The sequence below is a fragment of the Colobus angolensis genome, unplaced genomic scaffold (assembly GCF_000951035.1).
Source record: "Colobus angolensis palliatus isolate OR3802 unplaced genomic scaffold, Cang.pa_1.0 Scaffold151, whole genome shotgun sequence".
In the NCBI taxonomy this organism is placed as follows: Eukaryota; Metazoa; Chordata; class Mammalia; order Primates; family Cercopithecidae; genus Colobus; species Colobus angolensis.
In genome coordinates, this window is record NW_012114611.1 from 3,759,602 (window position 1) to 3,786,184 (window position 26,583).

Below are 26,583 nucleotides of genomic sequence, written 5' to 3' on the forward strand. Positions count from 1 at the left end.
ATTTGCATTAAAATGCAAATAAATTAATATTATTTAATAATATTATAAAAGGACTTTTTTCAATAAGCAAAAAAAGTGTTTTTAGGCAATATGAAAGGCCAATGGAGAAGATTATTTTGATATAATATAGAGAACTAAATGTTCTACCATTTCTGAGGGAGTCCCAGTTGAGAGAAATGCCTGTGAGGTTACTTTTTGCAAGGTTGGTGGTGGTGGGGTGGGAAGACCTCTTCTATTCCCCGTTTCCCTTTTTGTTCTCTTCTCTTCTACTTCTGATTCTTTTTACTTCTTCTTTGCACATCTCCATCCTTTCTGTTACTCTCTGCCCTGGGGGCAATGGAAAAAATCGCCAGATGTCTGCCTTGAGGTTGTTTCATGAAGCAGGATCATGGTACTCCACAGAACACTATATAATGCCACACCCATTCAGTTATGAATTTTTATTTTTCTGCTTAACATGGTTTCATGCCTTTCAAGCTTATCTCTGCATGGCTTCTCTGCTTGGTAGAGCCCAGACCGAATTCTCATTTACAGCCACTTTATAACCTCCATCCAACCTTTCTTAGTGTGAGCACCTGACTGGAGAAACTAAGACGGCTTCTTCAGTTGGCCCCACTACCATAGACCAAGAAGTTCTTGCAGTAGTGCAGGCTAGACATGTTGTCAGCTCTGATGAAGGTCTAGCAGCAGAGATGGAAAAAGGCAGAGAGATGAGAGATGGATTTAGGAGCTAAGATCATCAAGACTTGGTGATGTGCTTGTCATCTTTGAGGGTCCAGCTTAAATATCTCATATCCATGTAGTTTTTCCTCTTTGCATTTCTTACAGAACATGTTTCTCATTTGTGCTCTCATAGTTCATAGTGCATACTCCAATGTGTCACTTTCTGTTTATGTATCTAAATCTTCCACTGAGTCATGATCTGAAGGGAGAGATAATGTCTGATGTCTCTTAGTATTACTAACATCCAGCGCCCGACTTAGTGAAGGGAGAAAGGTGTGAAAAAAAGGAAGAAAAGTCTTTATTAAAATATACATATGAATCTTGAACTAGATGTTGACCCCAAAACAAACCTCACAAATGCCTGGCATTGTAGGCATACCAGAGACCCTTAGGTCCATCCTAGCTACTTGTTGTGTCCTTGACTGTGTGACATCACTGTAAGTCAGTATGTCAAATGACAGGGGACAGCTGCCTTATAATTGGGTAACTGTTTCCCGGTTGACCAGGGAAACATAAAAATGAACACCGCTACTGACTACCATTCCTCAGGCAGAAATTGAGGAGGACAAAGCGCCTTGGGTCCTTTTATGCCATAAACTTGAAACTTTGGCAAGATCTCTGTGTAAAGAGAGCTGCCTTTAAGAGTCATGTGAGCTGGCACTGAGCCTGTTTTCCTTCTCTCAGGTCCCTAAAGAGCATAATTTGAAAACACAGAATGAAGGAAAGAAACCAATATAACCCCATGTAATCATGTGGCACACTCAGTCCGTTGTAAGAGAGGTACTTTGCAAGTTGTGGGCATATTCTCTCTCTTTTTTTTTTTTTATTGTTTATTTTGAGACTGAGTCTCGCTCTATGACCCAGGCTGGAGTGCAGTGGCGCAATCTCGGCTCACTGCAAGCTCCGCCTCCCGGGTTCACACCATTCTCCTGCCTCAGCCCCCCGAGTAGCTGGGACTACAGGCGCCTGACACTATGCCCGGCTAATTTTTGTATTTTTAGTAGAGATGGGGTTTCACCACGTTAGCCAGGATGGTCACGATCCCCTGATCTTGTGATCCACCCACCTTGGCCTCCCAAAGTGCTGGGATTACAGGTGTGAGCCACCGTGCCCGGTGTTGTGGGCATGTTCTCTTTAGTGTCAGAGGGATGGTACATTCAGAAGAAAAGAAGCTTACTATGAACTGGGACAGTCAGAGAGGTCCTGATGGATAAGATGAGATTCAAGAGGTACACGGTTCCATGGATAATGTAAAGACTCCATGAAATTAAATAATGAGGAATCCATAAGATATTTTGGTAAATATAATCAATAGTAAATATAATGAGCACCTACTATATGCAGGACACTGAGACTGACCTTATGCAGCGATAGGAAGAAATTTAAAACATGGAGGGAGGTGCTTACCCTCAGTGAGTTTTAGTCTTAGAGTATAACACCCTTGAGCCCTAAAAATGGTGAGTCCAGCTCCAAAACCCACAGCTTCATGCCCTCTAATCCATCACTGGATAAAATACCCAAATCCTGGCAGATCACTGACACCATCAGAACATGTCAACACTCCAGGATGTTTTGAGGAGTGGACTCTGCTCCTCAGTCTCATCAGGACTGTGAGGAACACTTCGTGAATACCTGTCATCTACTCAGGAAACAGCTGGAGATGAAGCATGGCTGTCATTGCATTTCTCTTACTGTGATCGTTCAGAATGCTCTGACAGAGCTACCAAGGAGGAGGAATGGCACAACATTATGACAAGATTAATTAGCATCTGCAAGACTGGACATGGCTCCCCAAGGGATTCTTCCCATGCTCTGCCGTGGCTGCCTCTGGTACCCTCCCCCTGCCTTGAGATGTCACCTCTGATGTGTCTGGGTCCCCAGCTGGCTTACAAGCTCTTGTGACATCAGGGACACATTTCTTGACATTGCATTTGCAAAACTGTAAGCTGGTACATGCACTAGAGATCTGTCTTTCATTTTCTTCATTTTGCATTTAATGCTGTCTTAACTCCACAAAATAGAGACCTGGAAATGTCAACAACTGAATATAGTATAAGAATTTTAAAAGTAGATTTTAAAATCACAAAGGCAAATTTAAGTTCAATATTATGGATAATGCAGTATTCTGTATTTAGTAGCAATGAGATCTTTCAGATCTTTATTTTGAAATACATTATCTTCTAAGGAGTGTAGGAAAGATAGCCTCTGTCTAAACCAAGGGCATGAAAATTACATCCTCTAGGAATTTGAAGAAACATTGCAGAGGGCATTTGACAGCCCGGAGTCTGTCGGAAAGATAAGGCTTTATATGCTTCAATAATATCCTAGAGCAAAATAACAGCTACTGTTGAGCACTGATTTATGTAACACCCCAGTGTACCGCGCACTGTTGTTTATGATACCCCAGTGAAATAGATATTATTACCATCTTCGTTCCCAAGATTATAAAGTTGAGAGCAAGAACAGTGGGGTAACTTGTCCAGTGTCAATTATCTAGTGCATGTTTAAGCTTGCATAAAGCCCAGATATATTTGACTCCCATCTGTAGTAATGGCCACTGTCTCTATTGCTCTTGAATAAAAGATTGAGGGATCTGTCTTAACCTGTTCAGGCTGCATAACAAAATCTATAAACTGAGTGGGTGGCTTATGAACAACAGAGATTTCTTTCTCACATTTCTGAAGGCTGCCAAGTCTAAGATCAAGATAGATTTGCTGTCTGGAGAGAGCCCACTTTCCGGCGTGTAAATGGCATCTTCTTGCTGTGTCCTCCCATGGTGGAGGGGGCGAGGGTCTTTCTGGGATCTCTTTTTATTTTTTTATTTTTATTTATTAATTTTCTTTTTTGAGATGGAGTCTCGCACTGTCGCCCTGGTGGGAGTGCAATGGCATGATCTTGGCTCACTGCAACCTCTGCCTCCCGGGTTCAAGCAATTCTGCCTCAGCCTCCCAAGTAGCTGGGATTACAGGCACACACCACCACATCTGGCTAATTTTTTGTACTTTTAGTAGAGACAGTGTTTCACTATTTTGGCCATGCTGGTGTCGAACTCCTGACCTCGTGATCCGCCTGCCTTGGCCTTCCAAAGTGCTAGAATTACAGGCATGAGCCACCGCATCTGGCCTGGGATCTCTTTTATAAGGACACTCATCCCATTAGTGCCATTAGCTCTGCCCTCATGATCTGGTTGCCTCTAAAAGGCCCTGCCTCCTAATACCATCACATTGGTGATTTGGTTTTCAACATATGAGTTTTGTGGAACACAAATACTCAGAACATAGCAGGATTCAATGATTAATTCATTCTGTGAATTGTTACCTGTAGTCCTACAAATATGACACAGTGTTACCTTAGAACATTAATTAAATGTGAACTGCTCTTCCAGGTCAACAATGGTACAAAATCTACAACAATTTTTATTTCCAAATATTTCACCTGATACACTAAAACTTTTCCAAAGCATGAAAACATATTTTTTAATGTTCTTCAAATTAAGTTGATTTCATCTTTCTCCAGTCACCTACTCAGAAATGAAATACTCATGCTTGTTGGGGAGTACAGCCTCAGCTTTCAACTCATGAGATCCAAAGAGACAGTGGAACCATGTTGCTCTCTGTTTCTTTTTTTGTAGTGAGTCAGACTCCAGCCTGTGTGTTAGAGGAGGAAGTTCTCCCCTCTACCTATGAGCTCGTTTTACATCACCCAGGAGATTCTTTCAGACTCTAATCATATTGGCCAAGGTTCTTCCATCATTAGCATGACTATTGACAGGAGAAAGTATCAATAGAACAGGACATGTTCAGATTTAGAAGGTAGAGCAGAGTGAAATGAAATGAGTGTAATAATTTCTACAATAATCAGGATTGCAGGCTTTGAAATGGATTGGGAATATCTCTGGAGACAGTGAATTGATAACTATGTCTTCATGGTAATACATAAAGATTGTGGAAATGAATATGCTGCATGAAGTTTGTTTTTTTTTTTCTCCCAGTGGACACACAACGTTGAATGATTCATTCACTGCTGGAGCAGAATGTTTTACCCTGGATCAATTGTGTGCCTTCCTGATGATACTTTAATAGAACAAGTGGGCACAGTGACAGATGATGATGGGAGGCTCAGACACAAAGCAGAACTACTGTTGCCTGGAGCCAAACAAAAATTATACCGTTTAAAAACTCAGAATCCAAGAACTAATATGTTGCCCACAAAAGAACAAAAGGCAGAAAGTTTATGCTAAAATGAAGTAGGTTATAAACGTCAGTAACTCATAAAATGGGTATGTCCCACTGGGGCCAAAAGTGTTAACATAAAAAGGAAACAGATTGAGGTCAGGTAGCCTCGTGAAAATCTCAAATGCTGTGCCGTAGAGACAAACATGGTACTGAAGACTCATACCTGGACTTGGTCCAAGAGGCCTTTGAGAAAGTAGAGGCCTTTGTCTCTCCAGACCTGAGCCTCCTTATTTTGAAAGGGACTCTCTCCAATGTCCATGGAATTGAAAGAGAAGCTCTTCTTTATTGGAGAAGCTCCTTTCTACAAAATCACCTGCATGAAGGTAGACATTTGCAGGGAAAGTGGGACTGGCTTATATGATTAATTCTATCAAATGGCTTTAAAATTAATCCACAGAAACATAGAAAGAGGAAATGACACTGTGCCAATAGCAGGTCTTCATGATGTTCTTTCCACCATAATTTACTCTTAAGTGAAGGTAGAAACCAGGACACAGAATTTTTGTCACAGATGGAAAAAGAAAAAGGGATGCCAGTCATTTTGTTCTAATTCATATGCATTTAAACAAAAAAATCCTTCCCTCCTGGTTTCCATAGCTACTCCACCCCCTCAGTTTTCATTTGCAACTTGTCTGAGGGAGAGGTCAGGGACTAGTGGCACCAGTGCCTTCTCACCCCCACCACAGAAGAGGGTGTCAGAATCGCATGCCCTGCGTAATGCTAATCACCCCAGTGCCCCCGACGAGAGCAAAGCAAACCCAGTCAGAACTCTCTCAGCCTAAACAATCTTCCTTTCCCCTTTCAACTCTGAAGCTCTTATAAAAAAACAGATATTTCAAGGATGTCCTTTAAGCTAAATACAAACTAGAACATTAAAGTAAAATACAATTATCTGTCCTAAAGTAAAAATATAGATTTTTAATATTTCCCATAAACATATTTCAAATCACCAGTTTGAGGCACAGAAATAAGTTCATATTTATTTTAGTGTTGAAACCATAATACATAGAAAAAAAAACCCCTCAAGAAGACCAATCTTTCTCCTAGGATTTCCTTCCCCAGTTGATTTCTAGGAACCTCAAGTCCCTCCTGGTGGTTTTTGGTTACCACGACCAGGAACACATTCTCTGGTCCTCTCTTCATCTTCTCACATCTTCCTGAAATTGTTCCTCAAGACTGTTTTCTTTCCTGTAATTATTCATTCCAAGTGTCAGTAGCCTTCCCTCTCTTAATATTCTCAAAATATAAAGAAAGAGATCCAGGCAGGGATATTAACAACTCTTTACTGAATGTCCAGAATGTTCATTCTTGGGAACCTGAGTAGAACCTCGGGGTCTATGCCAAGTTCCTGACAAGCTCACATGACATGGGATGATCTCATCCCCTACTAGGGAGAAACCCCTGGAGCCAGGGCCCTAAACCCCTCTGCTCCCTGTAAACAGAAATGTAAAGGTGTAATGAATGAACACAGGCAAAGACCTTCACACACCTGGTTCATAGTGCTTAATACGAGATAGCTGTTAGAATCAAGATTAGGAGCTAGAAAAAGGCAAACTTTGCCTTTGGTTGTCATTGCTTCTTCTTTCTTTGATTCTCTTCCTTCCTTCATCTCTCTGCACCACAATATATCTAATTTTTTAGCCACTCAGTGTCTAAAGTCCCCTAGGTACTGGCCCAGTAGTTTTCAACTTCTGCTCAGTTAAAAACATCAATCCCATGTCTCTTTTTTGTCAGGTCTTTAATATAATGTGACAGTAGTTGACACTAGTTCCCCAAAGGAATGGTTCAGAACCACATAAGAGCCTTGAAAACAGGGAATTTCTGTCTTTTTGCAAACAGAATGGTATCAATGTAAGTTTCAATTATTAAGGTGTTCAGGAAAGGTCGGAAGTCTCTCTTGGCCTTTCTGATTATACCACTTAAGCAGGTGATTGCCTGTTTTGTTGTTTCCAAATAACTTGCCACAGGATATCCACTTAGCTGGCCCAAGGAAGAAGATTCATATTTCCCTGACTTGTAGAAATATGTGTTGAAGTTTGGAGGAAGAAAAGGGCTTGCCCTGGAGAGTTTACCACTGATCTGTGGAATAAACTTTAATCTTCTTCAAATAAAGGAAGCAGCTTTTATTTTCCACAGAAAACTCCATCTCTTAGCCTCTCACCACAGCAAATTTCCTAGGCTGAATAGAGCATTGCTAGAGCTCCATAGTAGATCCTTGGGTGAACATTTACATAGTGCAAACCTATTTCCCATACGAGGACTGTGTGGTCTATAGTGTAGGGCAGCTGGTGTGGCAGTGGGATGGTAATGGTGGTGGTGGTGGTAGTGGTGGTGGGGTGTGTGTGTGTGTGTGTGTATGCACCTGTCAGAGATGGAAAGCAGAGTGCAATAAATGAGTTAGTTCATTACATCTTTTTTTTTTTTTTGAGACGGAGTCTTGCTCTGTCGCCCGGGCTGGAGTGCAGTGGCCGGATCTCAGCTCACTGCAAGCTCCGCCTCCCGGGTTTACGCCATTCTCCTGCCTCAGCCTCCCAAGTAGCTGGGACTACAGGCACCCGCCACCTCGCCCGGCTAGTTTTTTGTATGTTTTAGTAGAGACGGGGTTTCACCGTGTTAGCCAGGATGGTCTCGATCTTCTGACCTCGTGATCCGCCCGTCTCGGCCTCCCAAAGTGCTGGGATTACAGGCTTGAGCCACCGCGCCCGGCCAGTTCATTACGTCTTAACGTTTATGGAGTTCTCCAATTTAGCTCTAAAAAGAAACCCCAGAGGAAACAAAAGGCAACTCGATTTTGTTGGATCTTATTACACCATTTTCAGCCAAATAGCACTTGTTTCACTTTGATTTTACAGGAAATAAACTTAGCATCCCATAGAGCTTAGTGATTGTGGAGTGCTACTGTCATAAGAATTAACCATCTGCTGAATATCTAGGCAAGAGTTGTTACTGTCTAGATTTGAAGATAGATCTTTCCATCTGAATTCAGATGATTTCAGAAAAAAATTTATGATGAGAATTAACTCCAAATGAGCCATCTGCCAGTGGTCTGTGGTCCAAACTAGAGCTGCCTCAGCCACACTGATCGAATACCTCTGAGTGAAGGATCTTTGGTCAGCCACACCAACTGGATGTGTGCTCTGAGTGCTTGTTTGTGTTTCTAATCCTACATGAGTTGTGGTTTGTCAGCAGTTATATATTAATATTAATAAAAGGGAAAAGACTAAATTATTGTTTACAGATTATCTTATTTTACAGTGAGAAAACCTAAAAGATTAATTAAAAAGTTAGAATAAAGTGGCTAGATACATTAAAATCAGCATGTAAAACTGTGATGAGGAAAATGGTGCATCACAGTTGCACATTGGCCATGATAAAGATCTTAAAGACAGGACACTGTCAACCAATGCTCAGAGACAGCCTGGCATATGAGCCCCCTGAGAAGCTCTCAAGGTTTTGAGGAGAATCCATAAGCAGTTAGATTCTGTCCTTTGAGAACCCCTCATTAGCCTTCCTAGGAGCAGACTGTTTAGACTGACTTCTTTGTTGGACATGAACCAATCAGTTTACCCAGAAAATGTGCAAACAAAATTCATTCTCCTTGACTGCTTTCAGTTTTTCTGTCTTCTTTCTCCTATAAATTCTGGTTTTTGCCTTCTTTTCTTGACCACAGTCTACTGATTTTTCTTCCTTGTATGAGTAAATATGCATGCATGTGACAAACTAAAGATTATGCTATATCAGTAATCATTTGGAAAATAATTTTAAAAGGAGATCACATTGTAAAAATGAATCCATCGAAATGGAAAATCCCCACTTGGCATTAATTTCAATAAAAGTTCTTTTTTAGAAATATATATGGTTGTGTTTTTATTGCTATGTGACAATCCACCCCAAAACTTAGCAGCTTAAAGCAACCATTATTTTATTTGTTCCTGAGTCTTGGGTTGGTTGGGACTCAGCTGGGTGATTCTCCTGCTGGGGGTTGCTCATGCTGTTGCACTCAGGTGGTGGATGGGGCCACAACATTCAAGATGGCTACATTCATGTGTCTGAAACCTTGGCGAGGACGGCTGGAAGGCTAGAACACCTCCCCCATCCTCGCCTGCCAGCCTTGCTTTCTTTCTCTCCATGTCACTTTCTCAGTACAACTAACTTGGACTTTGCATGATGGGAAAGCTTTCATGTGTGAGCACTTTTCAATCCTCTGCATGCATCATGCTTGCTACTATCTCGTTAGCCAATGTCAGTGTGGGCAGGGCCTATACAAGAGTGTTAGTATAGAAAACAAGACGTTTTGAGGATCAACAAGGTAAAAGTCCACCACAATGGCCCTCTCTGCTCATCTTTCAGTGGCATCACTATATTCTGTAATTGCTAGTCTATTATCAGACTGTAAGTGCTGTGAGTTACAATCTTATCTTAGTATCCTCAGAGCCTAGCATGGTACCTGGTCAGCATGGAAATATGCATTAGATGAATGAATGAAGGAATAAACATGTTGAGTAACCTACTTCAATAATTGCTGGGAGAGCTTGTGACATCAATTGTTACCTTGTTTTCCCTAATTCCTGCACTGCCTCCCTCCTGTGCCAGGTGTGAGGTATCAAAACATACAGAAAGAAATGCATTCAGCTGAGCTCTGCCTGCTTTTGTCACAGCTTTGTAAGTCTCTGGGTCATGTCTCTCTTCACTGCTTTTCGGGAACATTTGAATCCTGCAAGATAGTTGGCGTGGAGTAGTTTTGTATAGCAATTTTTTAAATAAGGCAGATTTAGAAAAGAAGCCTAACATTAACCCCAGACTTCATGGAAAAATGTGAGTAGTTAGAGAAGAAAAGCACAGAGAGGGTGTATGGTCCAGGATGAGTCTGACTGAGAGGACCAACCACACTGGAAAGAATACAAAGAATACAGTGCCATCACTAGCAGAAAATAAAATGTTTCTTACAAGATGCAATTGTACTCAGAAGAAGCCTGGTGAGCGCAGACAAGCAAACTCTCTTTAAGTATATTATTCTGTTCTTTTGAAAGGTTGCTATGATTTAGTTGAAAAGATGTGCAGGCTCAGCTTTGAGTGTTAGCTTTGAAATTTCATTATTTGCTCTTGTGACATGGGCTGGCATTTTCCTTCTCATGGGCTGTGAAATAACAGGCTCTTAGGCCACATCTGCAGGTCTCACTCTGTGCTCCTTATGCCTGCAACCCAGGGAAATGTCCGGGTAGGGTGAGGGGGCTCTCTGACTTTAACCAGATCACCTCTGCTTGCATCTTTTTTTACATATATTTTCTCTTATGTTCTGCCTAAGACCTTGTTTGAACAAAGAGTTCTGGTCCTAAAACACACATTATTAAAAAAATTCTTTCATCTCTAGAATTCGATGGCCTTTCTCAAATCCACAGACTCCCTTGAACGTTCAATTATATAGTTTCATTTTATCTTTCTTTCTGGGAAGAGAAAAAATAGGTAAATAAACTGTGTTAGAAAAGCAATCCCTGGCTTTATATTTTGTTTTGTGTTCATTTTGACATCCATAACAATGGTTAGGTGGGTGTCCAGAATGCCACTTCCTTTGACGGTCTCAAGGATAGAAGAGAAGTTTATGAACATCCCTATCTAAGCCCTGTGATAGCTGCTTTCCAGATTATTACCGATTTTGGAACCCTTGGAGTCTGGAGACTAAATATGCTATTTGTGTTTTGTATTCTCACACAGTCTTTGTATCCTGGGCTTATTAAATAGAAGATTTTTGGTGTTAGCAGGGCAGTCTTTTAAAGCTCTGTCCCATTTGCTGATTGTCAGAATTGTCTCTTGGCTGTGGTGCATGAATATGCTTTCATTCAATAATGAGCAAGCTCATGCTATGTGCCAGGCATTGTTCTAGGCACTGGGGAAACAGTTGTGAATGGAACAGACCTCCTGCGCTCGTGGATTTACAGTCTACAGTCATGAGTAGGAGAGGGAGACAAAAAAAAAGGTAAATAAATCAGACACTTTCAGGTAATGGTAAGTGCTATAAAGAAGATGAGCAGCAAAGAAAAGGAAAGAGAATGAATGGTATGGTAGTAGACTCTCTGAAGAGGTGGTATTTTGGCAGAAAAAAAGTGAGAACGAATCGATCATTCAAAAAGCTGGGGCATGGAAGAGTGTGGGGGTGGAGAATGTTCTAGAAAAGGAGAGCAACAGGTGCAAAGCCTGGAGATGAAACAGAACTTTATATTTTGAGGAACAAAAAGAAAGCTGGGATGACTGGGGATTACTGAAGGAGAAAAAAAAATTGCAGGACATGAAGTTGGAGGGAGGTCAGATCATGGAGAGCCTGGAAAGACACAGAAAGGAGTTGAATCTTATTGCAAGTACAGTGCTATGCAAGTAGAGGTCTGTTGGTTGCTGAATGAAGAGTGACTCTATGCCATTGCCCCATTTTATCTTCTTAACAGAACCCATCATAATCTGGAATTAACTTACCTGTTAATGTGTATACCTGTTTATTGTCTTTCCCTTCCACCCCCACACCAACAGAATGTAAATTCCTAATGTGACAGTTTTGTCTATCTTATACACCAAAGTGTCTAAAATATTGTAGGGGTTAAAAATTCATTTAGAGAAGGGATGAATGAATGTACTTGTTAATTTAGACAGCTAAGCCTGAGAGAGGCAGGTGTGGTATATGAGAGGGTGACAAAGTAGAAACTAATAAAATGCTTGCTAACCTTTTTCTCATCATACCTGGGGTCAAAGAGACTGTATGATTTTCTGCGCACTCCTCACTCACCCCCATATTACATACAGGTGCAATGTGATTACAGTGAACTTGAAGTCCACCCTGGGGTGTGAGGATAAATGTATATATCTGTGTATCACCTCAAAGTGTGATGAAATGTGGGGAGGGAAGACATTTGAGGCTAGACAGATGTGGGTCCAAATTCCTCTTCTGGCTCTTGCCTGCCATATGATTTTGAGTAACTTATTTTAAAACCTCAACCCTGACAGCATGACTCTCTCGTGTGTGTTTTCTATGAGGCAGTTACTCTGCTCTGTGCTTCTCTTCCCAATGTGAGAAGAAAATGGCCAGCCCTGGTGACTGGGAAGGGTTATATGCCAATTACAGGGATGGGGGCAGCTGTAAGATGATGCAGTTGTGTTTGGCACCAGCTAAATTGCCCAGCTCTGTTCTGCCTGCTGCACCTTGAGCCATGCACAAAAGCATCTTAGAGAGGGTGTCGCAGAGCCACAGAACCTGTGGTTTCACTTCCTGAAAAAACAAAACCAGGAATTATAACGATAACAAATACCTTGAGTGCTCACCGTATGCCAGGGATTGTTCTCACCATTACTCATATCGATCAACTCAATTATTTATCTTAAGGACCTGCTTTACAGGTGAGGAAACTAGTTACATACAAGGCACATGGGTAGTGAGTGGCAGTGCCAGGAGTCGAACCTAGATAGTTTGATTCCAGAGCCTGAGCTCTTAACACTCCCTGTGGCATGATAGGTGGTTCAAAATGCTGGTAAAATGAGGAGTCTGTATCCATGGCCGTGGTCTCAGTGGTGTAGTAGTGTCCCTTGCACTCCCACAGGGCCCTTCCTTGGGCCAGGCTTCTAGCCAAGCATACCTGTGTCCTATGGCTTAAAGTCGCATGGCCTAGTGGCTGCCTAACGGCCTTAGTCTGTGACACATTGAGTTGATATTCTTCTTCTAGGTAAGAGAAAAATCTCATGGCCTCTGGTGACTGGTATCTGTCCCAGTTCTTCTCCCGCCTCCTCTGCAAGATGGTAGGGGCACTGTCTTTCTCAGAACACCTGTGCTGTCATCATACACCAGCATTTTTTCCGTTGCTGTCTTATTTTATCTCCTATGTAAGCTGTATTCTCGCTGCACATACACAGTGTCTAGCATATAGTGGGTGTGCAATGCACACTAAATGAATAGGAAAAAAGGATAATTTCAGATAATGATGAAGAACCATTATAGAAATCGAACTCCTGCCTTCTGCAAGTCCAGGATCTGTGCCAAGTGAAAGAGCTGACTTACGCCATTGGCACAAACAGAGAACCATTTTAAAGTGCAATGGCAAATTTAAACATTAAAGCATGAAGAGTATTTTTGTTACTGCACCTTGCCAAATGGAACTGAAGCAGATTTTGATATAAAAATTGACAGGAAGCAAAAGTGGAATGGATAAAAATAGAAAAGAAATTACCAAGCCTTGAAAGGAAGTACACAAGATGAAAATGGAATTAAATCTACCTTGACTGGTGGAGATTATATTTTTTAAAATGAATAAATTGACAGTAAATTAACATGTAGTACATCTACAGTCTGCCTTTAAGGAATAACAAAAGATATTTTTATTATCTCAACGCAGAAATTTTGGTTTATTTTTTTTCTATTAGTTCCTGAAATGAGAGGTTTAGTTTTATATAGAACTAAGTGTTATGCTTTGTCTGACTGCTTGGGTGCACACAGAGGAGTCTGTATTGTGTTTCTCTCTGGATGCAGGTATTTTCTTGGATGGAATTTTCTGTGAACTTGAGATTGTGTGATTGCCTAGAGATTGGGGCATGTCTGTGTGTGTGTGTGTGTGTGTGTGTGTGTGTGTGTGTGTGGTGTGGTATTTGAGGGCATGCAAGATGAAACATTCCAGAGTCGAAATCCTTAGGAGAAGTCCAGTATGGCAAAAGCAGAGCCCAACTCGAAAACTGAAGCCCTGAAGTCTCTTCCCTGAAGCTTTGTGTCACAGTTACGTGACCTTGGGTAAAACGTCTTTTCTCTGGGTCTCAGTTTCGCTATTTATAAAACAGAGATGATAATTTCTACTTTTCCTACTAATTAATGATGATCCAATTCGATAATGGACTTGAAAGTACTTTGAAGACTTTTGCTGTGACCCTAATGCAAGGAACTATTGTTATAATTTTTTTCTAAGCAATGAGGTTATTGTTGTGTAACTCTAAGATTGCGAGGGGATTTCTTTGAAAAGTAGAGGAGAAGCAGTACATGATAATTCCTTATGTTTATATAGTCGTTTGTCATTTTTAAGATCCACAATCTATATTCACTACCAGATTTGTCCAATTAATCCTGCAAGATAGGTAGATCTTTGGGCAGATGGAGAAAGACTGAAGGAATTGTACAGGGTGTCCCAGCTCTTGCATGGAGGAGCCAGCACTAGAGCCCACACAATCCACATTGGCCCAAAAAGTCACCATGCTGGGGTTGCCTGCATTCTTCACAGGTGTGTGTGTGTAAATAACATCTTCTGATTAATAAGGACACACAAAAAATTGAAGTCTTTGTCTCAAGCTTTCCTCCCCCAAATCTTGCTCTTGTGGACATAATATGCCTTTTGATTGGAGCCTTAGAGGCAGTTATTAATAAATATGTGCTGTGCAGATCCCAGTGCTGGCTATTGCAGAGACACTGGTGAAGAGGGCATTGATTTGGTCTTTGGGAAACTTCTGGTCTAGAGGATAAGACAGACGTGTGAACAGGGAAGGGCATCGTGTGATGAATATTATGCCTGAGGTGAGATGACTCTCTGAGGCATCCAAGAGAGACCCTGCTACTACTCTTTGTGGGCCAGAGGAGGACTCCAGGAAGAAGAGGTGTCTATGGTGAGACCTGAGGATAAGCAGGAGTTAAGTGGGTCAAGGAGGAAAATGTATCAGGCAGAGGCAGTGGCAGTTTCAAAAGCCTAGAAGGGAAAAAAGCAGGATATTTGGGAGACACAGTATTTCCAAAAGGCTGAGGCACAGAGTGTCTACATACTGTGATGAAAATGTTGGAGTGATGAAAATGTTCTAACACTGGTGTATGGTGATATGGGCACAACTCTACATTTACTTAAGAACAGCACAACTCTCCATTTGCCTAAAAAAAATCATAGAATGTGGCCAGGTGTGGTGGCTCACATCTGTAATTCCAGCACTTTGGGAGGCCGAGGCGAGTGAATCACAAGGTCAGGAGATTGAGACCATCCTGGGTAACATGCTGAAACCCTGTCTCCACCAAAATACAAAAAAAAAAAAAAAAAAAAATTTAGCCGGGTGTGGTGGTGGGTGCCTGTAGTCCCAGCTACTTGGGAGGCTGAGGCAGGAGAATGGCATGAACCTGGGAGGCGGAGCTTGCAGTGAGCCGAGATTGCACCACTGCACTCCAGCCTGGGCGACAGAGCGAGACTCCGTCTCAAAAAAAAAAAAAAAAAATCATAGAATGTGAATTAAGAAGGAATACTCTGGAGGTGCATGGAGAATGAAGAGAAGAAATTCAGTGAGCAGACAAGGAGACCAGTGGTCTATGCAAAAAAGAATGATGGGTCTGGACTTGGGTGATGGCAGTGGAATGGGGAGGTGAAGGAGAGTGAGAAGTAAAGGATGGCACCAAGACCTTCCACCCATGCATATGGAACAGTCGCATATTTGAAAAACCTCAACAATTGATAGACTTTTTTCATCAAACATGATAATTGCATGAAGCTACATTTCCCTGGAGGCCGCTTTTATTTTTCTCCCATCTAAACCAGGGAGCCGAGACACATGGATGGGGCTGTGACTGCCTTTGTTTCCTCTCTTTGCCCCTTGAGGAGATTAATTTACCCCTATGTTCCTTTTTCCACCTTTCAGTTACTGTATTTCTCCTCTCCTACAGCCCCCCAGTTCTTAAGCTGTAGTAACTTAAGTCAAAGCATTATTGATTAATTATGTTCCCACTTTAAATACAATTTGCGCTAAAAATAAAAAAATGGAAAAGGAATGAAAACACATGTCTATGCAAAGACTTGTCCATGAATGTTCATGGAGCAGTATTATTCAGAACTAAAAACTATCCAAATGTCCATCATCAGGTGAATGGATAAATAAAATATGGTATGTTCATTCAATAAAAAGGAAAATCTCCCAACACAAATCTTCAAAACAGTATGCTAAGTGAAAGACGCCAGATGCAAAAGACCACACGTTGCATGATCCTATGTACATGAAATGTCCAGAAAAGGGAAGTCTATAAAGACAGAAAGTAAGTCAGTGTTGTCTGGGGTTGGAGGTGAGAATGGGACTAGATTATAAGTGGACATGAGGGGTGTATTGGGGTGATGAAATTGTTCTAACACTGGCATGTGGTGATATATGCACAGCTCTAAATTTACTAAAAATAAAGTCATGGAATGTAAATGAATAAAGCTGTGAAAGAAGGAAAGAAAGAAAAGAGAAGAAAGAAAAGGGAGAAAGAGAAGAAAGAAAGAAGAAAGAAAGAGAAAGAAAGGAAGGAAGGAGAAGTAAGAGGGAGAAAGGAAGGAAGGGAGGGAGGGAGGAAGGAAGGAAGGAAAAGGAGAGAAAAAAAAGAAAGAGAGAGAAAAGAATTCTGAAGCAAAGGATGATAGTATAGACGTGCATTTGAAAGAGCCAGTTATTGCCGGGCAGTGTCAGGGAGGAGGGACTGGAGTCTACAATATGACTTTCTCACAGACTTAAAGAAGCCAGGGGTCTAGGCTAGCTTCAAAGCACTTTGGGGAGCAAGGTCAGTTTCTCAGGGTATGTCAAGTTCTAAGCCTGAAGCTGGAGGGCAATGGGGACAGATGGCTAGTCCTATCATCAACAGTGGTCAGTGGATGTCTCTGAAATGGTAGGCAGTCAGGCTGGGGGGTCCAACTGCATATCACAAGGTGCCCCACTCTGGACTGGACTCGGAAGGATTGTCTAGTCCCCAGGGATGGATACTGTCAAAAACAAGGCACAGCTCTGGCCTCAGGGTTCCTTTAAAGAGAAGACCAGACTCTGAGCTGAAGAAGAGTTACCAAGACAGAAACCCAGCTGTTAAGAATTGGAACCTCAGGGAGCATTGAACTCAGAGAGGTCATCAGAACAGGCTTCTAGAATCAGGGTGTCCATGAATCCTCATCAGCTCTGGGCCTAGGTGGAGGGGTGTAGCTGGGTATGGAGATGGCGGGTGGCAATGATTAGAACCAGGATGCAAAGGTTGAGTCTTATATTAGTAACCACACTGGGCCCAGACTGAGGCTGGTGCACTTCGTGCTCTGCCTAGGTTCTGGACCAGATTAGGAGTTCTAAATGCCCACATTTCCCCCACACTCACCATGTATAATTCAAAATATAAACAACAGGAAGCTCTGTAATAATTGTATGAAAGACTGACAAAATTCTTATTTTTTCTCATTATGACCTCATCAGAGCGTTAAAATATATATATAAGGAAAGTTTTAACATCCCCTTAACCCACATTCTTTATCTCCTTCCCTATTATGTGTCATCACCTTCTTACATACCATATAAGGTGTTTTAAATTTTGTTTATTGTCTGTCTCCCCTTATTAAAATCTAAGGGTATAAATTCACTGCTGTTTCTCTAGCAACTAGAACCATGCCTGACAAAGTAGTTTTCCAGATGAATCAAGCATAAATTCTTTCCCTCCTTTATTTCTCTGCTCTGTAGATACTCGATGTGTCACTAGGCTGCTGGTTGGGTGATCTAGCACAGCCTCAGCCTCAGGTCTCAGTGGGTTCCAGGGACAGGTGGTACCTTTCCATTCCAGGGATCTCCATTCCCACCTTTCCCAGGAATGGAGATCCAATGGGTACTGATTGGAGATTTGAGGGATGCTGTGTGGGCAAGGACCAAGGCTGGGTCTGATAAAACTCATGGTGGGATTTCCATAACTGAGACGGGATGGTAGTGGACACTTTAAACTGGGCCTTTTCTAGATGTACCCTGAAGTCAACTGCTTAGTGTGCCTGCTGGCATCAGGGCCAGAAAACCATGTTTCATTTTTTTTTTATTAATTTCAACTTTTATTTTAGATTCAAGGGGGACATGTGCAGATTTGTTTCATGGGTATACTGCACGATGCTAAGGTTTGAGGTACGACTGATCCTGTCACACAGATACTGAGCATAGTACCAATAGTTATTCAATCCTTGCCCCACCCCCTTCCTCCTCACTCTAGTAGTCCCCAGTGTCTATTGTCATCTTTACGTCCCTGAGTACCCAACGCTTATTTAGCTCACACTTGTGAGAATTTGTGATATTTGGTGTTTTTATTCCTGTGTTAATTTCCTTAGGATAATGGCCTCCAGCTGTGTCTATGTTGCTGCAAAGGACATGAATTCAGTCTTTTTATGGCTGTATAGTGTTTGGACGAACGGAGGCAAGATGGTGCACTTCCGGGTTCTTCTTCACCATCAGCTCTTCCCGCGCGCGCGAAAATGCAGCCGGCGCCCCCGAATGTACAGATCAACTGTGCATGCGCCAGGTGACGTCAATCCAAAGAGACCAAGATTTACCTGGTCGCACCTGCGGAACGCCCCCCGACACGCCCGTGCCCCGCCTATTGCCCTCCCACTCCTAGAAAAGCCGCTCTCCGCCAGTGAGCCAGCGGCCTTCTCGCAGCCCCACTCCTGTCGGGATGTCAGGACTGTGAGAACTCCGTCCGAGAGCCCCACCGGGGGACTCTGCCAGCCTTCTTTGCCGGAGGTCGACAGACTTCTCCCTACCCACCTTCTTTCCCTGAAGCTAGGTGACCAAAATAAATGTGCAGTTCTGTTCCTACCCTTTGCCTAGCCGCTGGTTCTTTTGTGCCCGCTCGGCTGGTCTTAGAAAAACAAATCATATAGTATGTCACGGTGTATGTGTACCACATTTTTATTATCCAGTACACCACTGCTGGGCACCTAGGTTGATTCCATGTCTTTGCTATTGTGAATGATGCTGTGATGAACATATGAGTGCATGTGTCTTTTTGGTAGAATGATTTATTTTTCTTTGGGGATATACCCAATAATGGGATTTCTAGGTCAAATGGTAATTCTCTTTTAAGTTATTTGAGAGACCGCCAAACTGCTTTCCACAGTGGCTGAACTAATTTACATTCCTACCAACAGAGTATAAGCATTCTCTTATTTTCTCAGCCTCGCTGACATCTGCTGTTTTTGACTTTTTACTAACAGCCACTCTGACTGGTGTGAGATGGTATCGTATTACGGTTTTAATTTGCATTTCTCTAATGATTAGTTATGTTGTATTAGTCCATTTTCATACTGCTGTAAACAACTGCCTGAGACTGGGTAATTTATAAAGGAAAGAGGTTTAATTGACTCAGTTCAGCATGGCTGGGGAGGCCTCAGGAAACTTGCAATCATGATGGAAGGCAAAGGGGAAGCAAGGCACCTTCTTCACAAGGCGGCAGAAAGGAGAAGTGCTGAGTGAAGGGGTAAGAGCCCTTTATAAAGCCATCAGATTTCATGAGAACTCACTATCACGAGAACAGCATGGGGGAAGTCACCCCCATGATTCAATTATCTCCACATGGTCTCTCCCTTGACCTGTGGGGATTATAGGGATTACAATTAAAGATGAGATTTGGGTGGGGACACAAAGGCTAACCATATCAGATGTGGACAATTTTTTCATGTTTGTTGGCCACTTGTATGTCTTCCTTTGAGAAGCCTCTGTTCATGTCTTTTTGAATGGAGTTATTTGTTTTTTGTTTGTTCAATTGTTTAAGTTCCTCATTATTCTGGATACTAGATCTTTGTCAAATGCATAGTTTGCAAATATTTTCTCCTATCCTGTAGGCTGTCTGTTTACTCTGTTGATAGTTTCTTTTGCTCTGCAGAAGGTCTTTAGTTTAATTGGGCTCCACCGGTCAATTTTTGTTTTTGTTGCAATTGCTTTTGAGGACATAGTCATAAATTCTTTCCCAAGGCCGATGTTCAGAATGATATTTCCTAGATTTTTTTCTAGAATCCTTATAGTTTGAAGTCTTGTATTTAAATCTTTAATCAATCTTGAGTTAATTTTTGTATACGGAGAGAGGTAGGAGTCCAGTTTCATTCTTCTGCATATGGCTAGCCAGTTATCCAAGCACCATTTACTGAACAGGAAGTCTTTTACCCATTGCTTATTTTTGTCAGCTTTGTCAAAGAACAGATGGCTGTAGATGGTGGCTTTATTTCTGAGTTCCCCATTCTTTTTCATTGGTTTATGTGTCTGTTTTTGTACCAATACAATGCTGTTTAGTTACTGTAGCCTAGCTGTAGAGGACTAACTGCTTTTACAACTGAGCAGGCCATTCCCCCATTAACATTATAGTCCCGCTCTTGCAAACGAAGCTGGGCATTCCTCCTCTGCAAACAGGGAGGACAAAGGAGCCTACAAGACTGGCCTCAGTTGCAAATAGCAGACCCTGGGGGCTTGTTTATATGTAAACATCTTGGAAATTCAGAAAGTCAGGGAAAGATCAGAGAAACAACAATGTGTCTGGCGACTTGCTAACATTCCACAAACAACGGTATAAAATAAAGCAGAGAGTGTCGTTCAGGGCGGGGCGGCTGCCATGTGTGTCTTGTCTTGTGTTGTCTTGTGTGTTCATTCCTTTGTTCAGGAAATACGTGGACCCCAACACCTAGCCTTGTAGTATAGTTTGAAATCAGGTAATATGATATCTCTGGCTTTATTATTTTTGCTTTGCTTTGGCCAGTCAGGCTTTTGGGGGGGTTCCATATCAATTTTAGAATAACTTTTTTCTATTTCTGTGAATAATGACCTTGGTAGTTTGATAGAAATAGCATTGAATCTGTAGATTGCTTTGGGCAGTGTGGCTACTTTAATGGCCATGAGCAAGGAATGAGTAAGAAATGTTTCTAACTTGTTTATGTCATCTATGATTTCTTTTAGCAACATTTTGTACTTCTCCTTGTAGAACTCTTTCACTTCTTTGGTTAGATGTATTCCTAGGTGTTTTAGTTTTTTTGTGGCTATTGTAAATTAAATTACATTCTTGATTTTTGTCTCAGCTTGGATGTTATTGGTGTATAGAAATGCTACTGATTTTGTACATTGATTTAGTATCCTGAAACTTTACTGAAATTGTTTATAAGTTCCAGAGCCCTTTTCACAGAATCTTTAGAGGTTTCTAGGTGTAGAATAATATCACCAGCAAAGAGAGATAGCTTGACTTCTTCTTTTTCTATTTGGATGTCTTTTATTTCTTTCTCTTACCTGATTGTTCTGGCTAGCACTTCAGTGCTATTTTGAATAGCAGTGAGGAGAGTGGGCATCTTTGTCGTGTTCTTTTTCTCAAGGAAAATGATGCTTCCAGTTTTTTTCCATTCAGTATGATATTGACTGTAGGTTTGTGATAGATGGCTCTTATTATTTTGAACCATGTTCCTTCAATGCCTAGTTTGTGAAGGACTTTTATGATGAAAGGATTTTATCTTTTATCAAAAGTTTTCTACACATCTATTGAGATGATCATACAGTTTTGTTTTTAATTCTGTTTAAGTGGTGAATCATATTTGTTGATTTGTATATGTTGAACCAACCTTGCATCCCATGAATGAAACCTATCTGATTACTGTGAATTAGTTTTTTGATGTGCTGTTAAATTTGGTTTGGTAGGATTTGGTTAAAGTTATTTTTGTCTATGTTCATCAGGGACACTGGCCTGTAGTTTTCTTTTTTTCATTGTGTCTTTGCCAGGTTTTGGTATCAGGGTGATGATGGCTCGTAGAATGAGTTAGGAAGGCATTCCTCCTCCTTGTTTTCTTGGAATAGTTTCAGTAGAATTGGTATTACCTCTTCTTTGCACATCTGGCAGAATTCAACTGTGAATCCATCTGGGATGGAACTTTTTTGTTGACAAGCTTTTTATGATTGATTCAATTTTGGAACTCAACATTGATCTGCCCAGTGTTTCAATTTCTTCCTGACTCAATCTTGGGGCATTATGTGTTTCCAGAAATTAATCCATTTCCTCTAAATTTTCTAGTTTGTGTGCATAGAGGTGTTCATAATAGTCTCTGAGAGTCTTTTGTGTTTCTGTGAGATCAGTTGTATTGTCATCGTTGTCATTTCTCACTGTGCTTATTTGGATCTTCTGTCTTTTTTCTTTGTTAATCTAGTTAGTAGCCATCAATCTTGTTTATCCTTTCAAGAAATTAACTTTTGGTTTCATTGATTCTTTGTATGGATTTTTGGATGTCAATGTTTTTCAGTTCTACTTTGATTTTAGTGATTTCTTTTCTTCTGTTAGCTTTGGGGTTAGTTTGTTCTTGTTTATCTAGTTCCTCTTGGTGTGATGTTAGATCATTAAGTTGAGATTTTTCAAGCTTCTTGATGAAGGTGTTTAGTGCTATTAGCTCACCTATTAACACTGCTTTTGCTGCATCCCAGACATGTTGGTATGTTGTGTCTGTTTTCATTTATTTTATTTCCAAGAATTTTTAAATTTCTACATTAATTTCATTGTTTACCCCAAAGTCATCCAGGAGGAAGTTGTTTAATTTCCATGTAATTGTGTAGTTTTGAGAGATCCTTTTGATATTGATTTCTTTTTGTTTCTTCCACTGTGGTTTGAGAGTATGCTTGGTTTTATTTTGATTTTTTTGAATTTATGGAGACTTGCTTTATGGCCAAGCATGTGGTCAATCTTGGAGTATGCTCTGTGTGCAGGTGAAAAATATATGTATTCTCTGTTTGATGTGTAGAGTACTCTGTACATATCTATTAGGTTGAATTGGTCAAGTGTCAAATTTAAGTGCAGAATTTCTTTGTTAATTTTCTGCCTTGATTATCTATCTAATGCTGTCAGTGGGGTATTGAAGCTTCCCACCAGTATTGTGTGGCTGTTTAAGTATTTTTGTAGGTCTAGAAATATTTGTTTTATGTATCTTGTGCTCCAATGTCGAAACCATATATATTTAGGATAGTTAAGTCTTCTTATTGAACCCTCGTCATTGTGTAATGCCCTTCTTTGTCCTTTTTTTACTGTTGTTAGTTTAAAATGTTTTTTTCTAAGAATAACGACCCCTGTTCTTTTTTGTCCTCCATTTGCATGGCAGATATTTCTCCAGCCTTTTACTTTGAGCCTAAGGATGTCATTACATGTGAGATGGGTCTCTTGAAGACAGCAGATAGATAGGTCCTGTTTTTTCATCCAAGTTGCCACACTGTGCCTTTTAAGTGGAACATTTAGACCATTTACATTCAAGGTTAATATTGATATGTGAGGTTTTGATCCTATCATGGAGTCATTATCTGGTTGTTTTGTAGTTATATTGTGTAGTTGCTTTATAGAGTCTGTGGACTATGTTCTCAAGAGTGCTTTTTTGTTAGGAGGTATCTTTCTTCAGTTTCCATCTTTAGTTTATTTGGTTTCCAGTTTCCATGTTGAGAATTTCTGTAAGGCATGATTAGTAGTAATGAATTCCCTTACAACTTGCTTTTCTGGAAAAGATTTTATTTCTCTCTGGCTTATAAAACTCTATGGTGGAATATGAAATTTTTGTTTGAAATTTCTTGTCTTTTAGAATGCTAAAAATAGGCCCCCAACCTATTTTGGTTTGTAAGGTTTATACTGAGAAGTCTGCTGTTAGCATGATAGGGTTTCCTTTGTATGTGATCTGATCTCTGTCTTTAGCTGCCTTTAAGATTTTTTTTTTTCTTTAATGTTGACCTTGGACAGTCTAGTGACTTCATTTCTTTGTTATGTTCATTTTGAATAGTTTGTCACAGATGTCCCCTGGATTTCTTGTATCCAGATGTCTACCTCTCTAGCAAGATTAGGAAAATTTTCTTGAATTATTTCCTCAAATATGTTTTCCAGGTTGTTTACTTTTTCTCTTCTCTCTCAGGAATGCCAATAATTCACAGGTTTGGTCACTTGACATAATTCTATATTCTCAAAGACTGTCTATCTTTAAAAAATTTTGTGTAAGTGGGTTAGTTCAAAAGATCAATCTTCAAACTCTAAAATTCTTTCTTCTGCTTGGTTCAGCCGACTGATAAAACTTTCAGTTGTATTTTGAAATTCCCTAAGTGAGTTTTTCAATTCCAGAAGTTCTGACTAATTTATTTTGAGGATGTTTTATCTCTTCTTTCATTTTCCAGATTGCTTTAGGAGTTTCTTTGAGTTGATTTTTTTTTTTTTTTTCAGATGGAGTCTTGCTCTGTCACCCAGGCTGGAGTGCAGTGGTGTGATCTTGGCTCACTGCGACCTCCACTTCCCAGGTCAAGTGATTCTCCTGCCTCAGCCTCCCAAGTAGCTGGGACTACATGCATGCACCACCACACCTGGCTAATTTTCGTATTTTTAGTAGAGACAAGATTTCACCATGTTGGCCAGACTGGTCTTGAACTCCTGACCTCAAGTGATCCCCCCAGTTTGGCCTCCCAAAGTCTTGGGATTATAGGCATGATTCACTGCACCTGGTCTGTGTTGATTTTCAACCTTGCCTTGGATCTCATTGAGCTTCCTTGCAATTCATGCTTTGAATTTTTCATCTGTCATTTCTGAGTTTCCATCTGGGTTAGGGACCATTGCTGGAGAGCTAGTGTGTTCTTTTGGTGTTGTCACATTCAGATTTTTCATGGTTCCAGAATTCTTGCTCTGATTCTTACTCATCTGGAAATGCTGGCACTTCTAATTTTTGTAATTATTTTTGTGTGGGTAGGATTTTTGTTTTTCTTTCTTTCCCTATAATATTATTGCCTTTTCTTCTTTTTCTTTCCCTTCCCCTCTTCCCACACTCTCTAGATATTATACTGGGCTGTGCAGTTAAACAGACAAGCCAGTAGATGTCACTTATGTGTAAGGGCTGGTTGTGGCCAGTATGGCTGGGTATATACCCGATCCTTGTTTACTGAGAGGAGCTCTCTGTTGCCTCAGGCAATGGGCTCATTTATGGAATGCACAGTGGTCTGAGCTCTCTTCTCAGCTCCAGGGAATAGAGGGGTGGGGCAAGATGGGTGGGGCTGGACTTGGAAGGCCCACTTACACGTCCCCTGATGGCAAGCATAAGCACCAGTGCCAAAGGAGAATCCAGTGGGCTGCCACCAAGTATCTAGAGGTGTGCCTAGGCATGGAGCTAGGAAACCTCCTCAGTCCCAAGTTCTCTGGATGGGGATGGATGTCAGCCTAAACTCCTAATCCAGGAAAGTGGTGCTCCAGGGTCCTGAAGATCTGCCTGGCCATGAAGCAGAGAAAGTCCCCCACACCAAGATCTCTGTACGGGAGTGGTGGGGTGGCTTTGGCTGCTGAAACAAGCAAGAAGGTGCTTTGAATGTCTGGAGATCTGCTTGCAGTGGAGAGGGCCCTACTGTACCACAGTCTATGCACAGGAAGGGTGGGGGTGGCTCAGGCTGCTGAACCAAGTGAGCAGGTACTCCAAATGCCTGAAGATATGCCTAGGGGTGCAGCAGGGAGAGCCACCTGCACGAGGAGCTCTGCACAGGAAGGAGTGGCCACTCAGACTCCTAGTCCGTGCTAGCAGGTGCTCCAAATGCCTGCAGAGTTGCCTACATGTGGAGCAGAGAGGCCCCTATGAAACTTGGTTTCATTTTGTCATTGGCAGTTCCTGTGGTTTGGGTAGGATTTGTTTGTCCCCAGCAAAACTCATGTTGAAATTTGGTCCTCGTGTTGTGGGGTTGGGAGGTAGGCTTGTGGGAAGTATTTGGTCATGGAGACAGAGCCCCCATGCATGGCTTGGTATCTTTTTGATAGTAAGTTCTTTGTCTGGCTAGTCTAGGTTCATTCCTGAGAATGGATATCTTCTCATGAGAATAGGTTGTGGTAAAGCCAGGATGCCACTGGGTTTTGACTTTTCACAATTCCCCTTTGACCTTCTCTACCATGTTTGGAGCCACACAGCAGATGCTAATGGTATGTTTCTTGTACTTCCCAGCCTGCAGAACCATGAGCTAAATGAACCCCTTTTCTTTATAAATTACTGAATCTCAGATATTCTGTTATAGCAACACAAAATGTACTAAGTGAGCAGCTCAGCCACCCTTCGTGACTCAGGAGGCAGATTCTCAACTTCAGCAAATCAGTTTGGGGATGTCTGCAGGAGCTGTCAACAAGGAGGACAAAGAATGTCAGGTTAGGATATCTCTGGGTTCCATCCTTTCCATTTTAGATAGAAAAAGAAGAAGAAGAGGAAGAAGAAGAAGGAGGAGGAGGAGGAGGAGGAGGAGGAAGAGATATGGTGAGATACAGTTGCCCTATATGGGTCTTTTAAGAAAGAAGGGAAGTCTGATTCACTGAAAGTCCCACAATAATTCTGAAAGGCTAGGCTAAGTGCCAGCTTCCATCACAAGTGTCCTGACAGCTACCCCAGTCTCTACCCAAGTTTTGGCAACATTTTTCATATTTCAGATGTTTTTACAAATCCCCATTACTCAACAGTGATTGATTCCTGGTTTTATTTTAGTTGAATTAAAAACAAGTGATTGGCCGGGCGCGGTGGCTCAAGCCTGTAATCCCAGCACTTTGGGAGGCCGAGACGGGCGGATCACGAGGTCAGGAGATCGAGACCATCATGGCTAATCTGGTGAAACCCCGTCTCTACTAAAAAATACAAAAAACTAGCCGGGTGGGGTGGCGGGCGCCTGTAGTCCCAGCTACTCGGGAGGCTGAGGCAGGAGAATAGCGTAAACCCAGGAGGCGGAGCTTGCAGTGAGCTGAGATCCGGCCACTACACTCCAGCCTGGGCGACAGAGCGAGACTCCGTCTCAAAACAAAACAAAACAAAACAACAACAACAAAAAACAAAAACAAACAAACAACAACAACAACAACAAAAACAAGTGATTGGGCTGGGAGCAGTGG

General features: G+C 41.4%; 1 long non-coding RNA gene across 1 annotated transcript; it reads right to left on the minus strand.

Moving 5' to 3' along the window:
* Nucleotides 1-429: 429 nt before the first annotated feature.
* On the minus strand, nucleotides 430-5,348 carry LOC105507679. Its single transcript, XR_001001137.1, has 2 exons — nucleotides 5,122-5,348; nucleotides 430-680 (listed from the first exon to the last, which is right to left on the minus strand). It is a non-coding gene; the product is annotated as an uncharacterized LOC105507679 (long non-coding RNA).
* Nucleotides 5,349-26,583: the final 21,235 nt, after the last annotated feature.